This window comes from Formica exsecta, unplaced genomic scaffold, assembly GCF_003651465.1.
Source record: "Formica exsecta isolate Colony F162 unplaced genomic scaffold, ASM365146v1 scaffold11, whole genome shotgun sequence".
Taxonomy (NCBI): domain Eukaryota; kingdom Metazoa; phylum Arthropoda; class Insecta; order Hymenoptera; family Formicidae; genus Formica; species Formica exsecta.
The window spans coordinates 1,790,043-1,798,517 of NW_021848439.1; the positions used below are offsets into that span (position 1 = coordinate 1,790,043).

General features: G+C 29.7%; 1 pseudogene; it reads left to right on the forward strand.

The window, feature by feature from the left end:
* The first annotated feature begins 78 nt into the window (after window positions 1–78).
* LOC115236017 lies at window positions 79–7,842 on the forward strand (annotated as a pseudogene).
* Window positions 7,843–8,475: the final 633 nt, after the last annotated feature.

Genomic DNA, 8,475 nt, shown 5'->3' on the forward strand with positions numbered 1-8,475 from the left:
TATATATATATATTATATTTTTTTTTGTGCTGTTGCTTCGCTGCTAGTACAATTCACATTCGCTTTACTTTAATAATGATGGATGGGAATATTGATCCAGTCAAGTCGATTCCCATATTCTACGCCGGACAAAGTATATTTTTGACAGGCGCAACAGGATTTCTGGGCAAAGTATATATTGAGAAGATATTACGATCTTGTCCGGATATTCGAGAAATATTTCTATTGATGCGTTCGAAAAAAGGACTGAGCCCTAATGAAAGACTTGAAAAAATGTTAAACTCACCGGTAAATTAGTTATAGAAATGTGGATATATTTTGCAACACATACATATGCACAGCGCTTCTTTAAGAATTGTTATAACATCTCAACAAAAAGGATTTCTATGTGAATAATTTTTATTACAATATTATTTCAATAGCAAATTAATTTTAATATCTTTGAAATTTAATAAAAGTGTATGAGATAACACATCAAAAAACGTTAAAAGTAATAAATTGTGTAAGAAAAACCATCACAAAACATATCCTACATTTATTAAATAAACATGTTTTAAAAATTTTGACAAATATTTAATGACAAATTTTTAATGAAAATATTTTATATAATATTTCTTTGTTTCAGTTATATGATAAACTGCGAGAAGAGCAGCCCTCAAATTTTAAGAAATTAATTCCAGTTTCCGGCGATATCAGTAAAGAAAATTTAGATTTGTCAGCTGTCGATAGACAAATGTTGACTGAAAGAGTGACTATAATAATTCATTCGGCGGCAAGCGTGAAATTTAACGATAGTTTAAAGCACGCTATTTTTAATAATACCAGATCAACGAGAGATATTTGTATCTTAGCCGAAAATATGAAGAACATAATAGTAAGTAAACACGAGATTGATACTGCATTTGTATATTTATAAATAATTTATTGTATTTCATTGCGTGAATTATTTTATATGACATTTTATCTGATACACTACAACATTTTTATTATATATTTATTCCTAGAAATGCTTTTAAATTATTGTATACATATAAGTTCTGTTAAATATATACAATATATATAAGAAAATTGAATTTTTTATCATATACAGACAGAAATTATAATTAAAAAATTGAAAACAAAAACAGAATAGTTCACGATGCTTCCCGCGTGTAAAAACTATATATAAAACTAATATCCACAAATTGTGAATATGCGCCAATTTCCTGTTTCAAACTTTTCAATTATAGCATGTTAAAAAAGCATATCTTTATAATTATAATTTATTATTAATTGTTTTTATCTGTTAAAGGCTCTAGTGCATGTTAGCACAGCATATACACAATTGAATAATTCGTGCATAGAAGAAAAAGTATACCCGCCCCTATAGCTGATTGGCGGAAAATGATCAAAGTGGCCGAGTCAGTAGATGAACATATCTTAAATATCTTTACGACTAAGTAAGTGTGGTAAATATAAATCGAATACGCACATAAATTTTAAATATATGGTAATTAGAAAAAGAATATGCCATACGCATATAAATTTTAAATATATGGTAATTAGAAAAAGAATATGCCATACGCATATAAATTTTAAATAGATGGTAATTAGAAAAAGAATATGCCATACGTATATAAATTTTAAATATATGGTAATTAGAAAAGGAAATCATTTCTTTCTATTTATATCATATTACACGTAATTCGCATACCTAGATAATTTTCTGAATGTATATGTGGCTCCTCTCTGTTTTCTCTCCGAGATAAGATCTCGATTCAATTATGTGTCTGATGATGAAATGTCATTAATCTTCGATTTTGCAAATTACAAGCGATTAAACATGGACAGTATTATGCGAATTAAATGAAAGCGAAATTGATAACGAAATTTTATATATCAACATGTCTACGTTATTTTAACAGAACTTTATATATATAATTCTTGAGACTTTATTGTCTCAAAATATCGAAATATTGAAAATTAAAAAGAGAAAATGACATCAAATTTGCAAAAATTATTTACTTAAATATTTCTAATATCTTTTATCTTTTATCGTTTTATTCGAAAATTTTGACGTAAAAAATTTTAATGCACAAAGTCGTATCCGCAGTTTGTTATATTTCGATTTTGCATTTTGAGCGTTGTTTTCATCGATGCTCGCGATGATCGATGATCGATGCGCTTGAAATTCAATTTCGCAACGCAAAAGCGACGTCGCCATCACGACGCGTCGGGTAAAGTGAAATCACGCGGAAAAATTCGCTCGTAAATTTCCCTCGCGTCACGCAATCATCGGCGAACAACGTTTATCCACGTGTTTGCCGCCGTTTCCGTATCGCTCTCGTAATTCATTGGGTTACGATTTATAACGGATGATCTCTAGCGTATCCAACGACACGCGTTATAATATCCAGCATTCTCACCGTGCATTTAACGTTTAATGAAGGCAGTTGACTTTAATCGCATTTCAGCAGCTTGCTAAGAATCTCCTTTCGCGGAGAATAAAAAAAAGAAGTAGCATTAATATATGCGGAATCTCAACCGTTTGAGAGCAATGACAGGAAGCAATCACATTGTGACAGCTCGCGTACACGAGCAAATAATTATTTCCTGGCGACGCAAGAGATTAAGAAATCATTCCGATGGAGATCAGTTATATCCTTCGGAGCCCCTCGTGTATATTGCCGTGAAAAAAAAAAAAGCGGAATATCGCCGTTCGTTTTTATTAAAAGCTCGCGTAATAAGGCGCACATGTGCACGCGGAACGTAAACGCGACGTCAAGAACGCGGAACATTTTGCCAGTTAGCACCTATAATGCTATTAAATATCTCGCAAACCGAGCACTTCTGCAACTCGAGAAGTCGCATTGATTAAATAACCGTGTTATGGCGCGCTCTAACATCGTAAAACTTCCTTCCCACATACTGTACACAACTACCGGTAACCCATTTTTCCTTTCAGCAAAGAGAGACGGAGGGGCCACTCGGGTATTGCGCAATAAGACCGATGAGGATTTATTGTCGCCTTTCCCTAGGCGCGAATTATCCGCGTGCTATACCGCTTTGTAATCAGATAAAGCCGAGTATAATGATGCCAGAGATAGTGGTGGCGGTAACGAGTCCGATAACCCAGATAATTTGTATAATGATATTTAGAGTGTATCGAGCGGTCGGGCTCTTGAAATTGTTTAATTAATTATTGAAAGAACTACAATACAATGGTGCAGCAGAAATCGAAATTATCTAAGGAGACTTTAGATCGCTTTCATTTTAATATCGTAGCATTATAATTTATACGATAGTACAAATACAATTGTTACAGGAAGAGAGGAAAGTTCTTAAATTATTAATTAATTAAATTATTAAAATTATCCCAGACGCCACTTTTTTTTTAAGAAAAAATTTTTTTTTGTGGATATAAATATTATGTAAATGGGAAGTTTGAGAAGTTTTACGTGTGGATATGTGTGTGTGCTTGCCCGCGCAGTTTACAGGTGGTACACGATGTGTGGTAGCCTGTAACGAGGTTATATGCAGCCTCCAGAGTGAATGGCCGTCGCCGGTTAACTGCCGCCTCCAACGGTGCCGCAATTTTCCGATGCCTTGGCACCTCGTTCCTTACTCTCTGCTCTCCTCTCTGTGCCGTGCCGTTATCGTTCTCTTCGGTCATTGATGTGCGAAACGGCGGGCTCGGCACCTACGCGCGAATCATCAGCCTACTATCTGTACATACCCGATCGTGTCCTTGTTTAATAACTTATAGGACTTGGTCGCGGCGCTTCGATAAATTAAAATGCAATAATATCGCTAATATGCTCCGATTACATATGACTTGAGTGGTGCTCGGTAATGTATAGGCGAAATGTATACACGCGTTTGAAACAGTACCTGAAGCTTCGAACTCTTCGAATATTTTTTTAAATATTAAGATATGCATTTTTTTATTATGGTGAAATGTATGAGAAAGAAAAAGAAATATTATCTTTCATGCGATAAAGGTACGAAATGAAGATTTTTGAATTAATTTCGGATAATTATTACGTAATAATCTCTCTAACGCGGAATAATGTAAAGGCGCGTGTGAAACGCAATAGCCAGAGAATCAGGATGACACAATGTTCGGGAGGATTCTATGTGTATGCCTTTAAATCTGCAACGATGGTCGAAAGTGGGTTATCCGAATGGAATGGAATGGCAAGCGATATATAGGCATTCGATTTTCTCTACCGGTCGCTTCTGCTAATTCATTACACTCTCTCTCTCTCTAAAACGTGCATCGTCTTAATACATGATACGAATCTGAGAAATAATTATTACGTACGTAAATCATATTACAAGAATCGAAAACCTAGTATTATCATAGACATATCTTTATCAATTAATTATTTAGATTGCTAAACGCTAAGATTATCACGTTCATCTCTGCTTGCAAGATATTTCCTAATTTTCTTCTTTCTCTCTCTCTCTCTCTTAATCATTTCTTTCTATTTATATCATATTGTTACTATTATTTTCAAGATTTTAAATTACCATATTCTTTTGAAATTATATACAGATGTTTAGATAATTTTCCCAACACATATATATTCTCGAAGAATTTAGCGGAAAGTGTAATACAGGAATATTCTTCATCTTTACCTTGTGCGATTGTAAGGCCTTCCATAGGTACGTATCCTTTTTCTGAATGTTAGAAATAACATCTCAGTTTTCTTCCTCTCTTTATGCGTTTTGGGCAAGCTGATGAATATCTGCTGAATAATTTCTCTTTTTTTTATAAAAAGTGCCTTATAAAGTGTTTGCATTAATATATTATAATAAAATACAAATGTATACATAGAATACAAACAGAAATATCGGCAAAAAGTATAATCTAAATTTTAAATTTCCAGATAATTAATAGCAAATTTACATTTACATTTGCTTCTGTATTACATTCATATGATATAATTAGTTATATAAATGTCATTTGAACGTGTTGTTAACTCAAACAATTTATGTAATTATTTTAGAAATAACAATACATCTAAATGTTTAATTAAATTTGTTGTCTAATTAAAAATTAAGTCAAGAAAAAATTAAAGTTAGAGTTTGGAATTTTTTACAATTTTTCTGTTTGTATATCAATAAGATATCAATAATATATCAATAAGATATTAATAATATATCAATGCATATATTTTATATACAATATATATTAATAAAAATTACTAATACGGAATATAATTATTTCTTTAATAATCTAACAGTAATAATCTAAAAAATATATGTTTCTTTTTAGTGGTATCTACGCTGAAGGAGCCAATCCCAGGATATGTAAATAGTTTTAATGGTCCAATAGGGCTATTAATTGCTGGCGGGAAAGGAATAGTACGAGTAGCATATCATACTTTACAAAATGATGTGCCAGTAGACATTGTCATCAATACTATAATCCTCGTATCTTGGAAGCTTGGATTGACAACGTATGATCATCAACGTATATACTGAAAAACATCTCTGCATTAAACTATAAACGAAAATTATCTTGATTTGAAATTAAACGTACTCTAATTATAATTATCATTTGTATGCATCTTACTAAAACTTGCTTTTTTGCGCCAGAAGTCAAAAGTTGCATCAGAGAGTTAAAAAATTAAATATTTATTCTCAATTGAATTTAAATATAATTTTCTTTCGGATAAGATTAAGTTGAGAATTTTAAAATAATTAAACAATATTTTTCCTACGTATTTATATTTTTTTATAAATACGATGCTAAATTTATTAAAACATGTTAAAATTGAATTTTTAATATTCTATAATAATATCTCGTGACTATCTTGCAATCTTACATTTAAGATTTAAGATATTTTTGAAGTTTAATGCAATTTATATAAAACTTTATCAAACCTATAAATAGTGCATTAATTAGTTTATATTGTTAGTTTCACTTCAGGTTCCGCTTTAGTCGTAAATTCTACTTTTCCTGATGAAAAAAATTTATCATTTCGAGAAATCTGCAAAATAACGCACAAAATATCATCAGATGAAATACCTTTAGAAGGAGTTGTCTGGACTTCTAATCCAATATTTATCGAAAGTTTTGTCATATATTATATATTGACAATATTGTTACACATCTTTCCAGCTGCATTAATAGATTTGGTTTTAAAACTTTCGGGACGTCGACCTATGTAAGTACTAAAGAAATTAAATACTTTAGAATATATAGATTTTACTCATATAACCATCAAATATATGTTGGAATCGATCTTTGATTAAAGAGAGAGAGAGAAAGAAAGAGAGAGAGAGAGAGAGAGAAATGCCATATATAGGTCTGCCCAATTCATTGATCACTATTCATTTTTAAGCAGAATGGTAATTTTAAGTTTATAATTGTTGTTATTGTTATTATAAAAGTTGAACTTAATTTCAACTCAATGATCAATAATTAAATAAAATAATTAAATGAAATAATTCAATACTGCAATGCAGGCACAGCCATCACATTAATTGAAAAAGAATACCAAAATATTTTGCTGTAAGTTTGAAGAAAATATATTGTATGGTAAAATATCAGTAGTTACTTTTGTCTTCGTTATGAGCTCTTCCTGTCTTCTAAACCTAAAAAAAAAAAAAATGTGGTAGTAAAAATGTGGTGGTCTGTCTCTTTCAGTCATGAAAGTAGATCACACTACTTTAATATAAGTTGGGCAGGCTTGCTATATATATGTATATAAAATAAAGTTCTCTCTTTCTCTCTATTCTTGGCAATAATTTTTCTTTTTTTTTTATATTAATACAGAATATCATATTGTATTCTCTCTACAATTCTGTAAAGATAGCTTCTCTTAAGTAGTATTATAAATTCTCGTTAGTATTATAAATTGCACGCTTCCTCGGATACTTTTTTATTTTTAAATTTTCGAAGTTTTTGTATTTAATCATCTCCGTAATTTAATAATTATTAAATATTATTTATAAACTGTTCTATATAAATATATAATAAATATATAATATGCAACATAGGCTATTGAAACTACAGAGGAAAATATATGTGGCCAACCAGGCTTTGCAACATTTTACGTTTAACGAATGAAAATTTGAAAATACGAATAGTCAGACTCTAATGTCATTAACGCCACCCGATAACCGAGAAATGTTCGCAATCATTCTTTTTAATATCGACCTAAAAGACTATATTAGGTAAATATAAAAATATTATGCGACCTTAAAAAGAAAAAAGATGTTGGAATCAATAGTAGCATATTGTTTTTGGACTTTTGTTTCTAATTAAAAATTCCATACAAAACTCGGATTTTTATTAAATAAAGCTCTCTATCAAATTGTATTACAATTTTAATAATATTATTTTAAACTTTAGAGCAAATAACTTTTTTTCTAAAATAAACAAAAAAAAATTAAAATCTAAGAAAATAATTTTTAAAACTGATATATCTACTAGAAACAATAGAAACATGGTGAAAGATAATGAATAAGACATATATCATTGAGTTATATTTAAATTAAAATATAATTCCTTTAATAATGCCTTTCCTTTAATGTTTATATTGAAGATAAGCTATTAAATATTTATTTTTCTATTTGAAGAAATGGAATAATAGGTGCTAAAAAATATCTTCTCCACGAAGACATGAATCGATTAAATGCAGCCAAGGCACATCGTAAAAGGCAAGTGTGAAATATGTTATAAACGGAATATTACTGTTGTCGTAATATGTGAGATATGTGACTAAATAGATAAAGAACTGAAAAGGAAAAGAATAAATTGTGATAGAGATAGATAAGAAATAAATAAATAGATAAATAGAGAGAGAGAGAGAGGAGTCAGCTGTTAAAAAATAATAATAGAATTCAAATACTTATTACGAGTCTATTTGATAAAAATAGCTTTATGTAGCGTTCAAAAACGTAGAATTTTGTGGAAATTCTATCTCAAATGTCAATAAGTTTATTACAGAAGAATCTTATTATAAAATAAGAACTATATTTTAGTGTCTTTAATACAATCTTTAATAACCTTTGATTAATAGAAAGAAGAAATCAAATTTTATATGCTCTCTGCTTGATGTCATAGAACGTAAATAGAAAAAATTTTAAGGAATCACTAATTTTCTTCTTTCTCTCTCTCTCTCTCTTTCTCTCTCTCTTCATAATGCATATCCTAGTGTTATAAAGACTCTTGTAGTTATTTTAGTTTATTTAATAACACATTCTTGAGATGGTTCGTCATAATTTACGAGTAGAAAGTTTCTGAAGCAATATTGGAAGCTAATCATATATTATAAAACTGGCGTATATCGTATTAATGTGACATTTTAACGCGGAAGTTTGAATTTTATCTTACAATATTGCATGCTTTTTCGAGAACATAAATTAATTTTCTAAATTATACATATAGTGTAAATTGTAAATATATTCGAAAGCCAACAATGCTTACAATTCTTACTTTTTTATATCTTATTTTATCATCAAAGTACATTAAATCGGTAT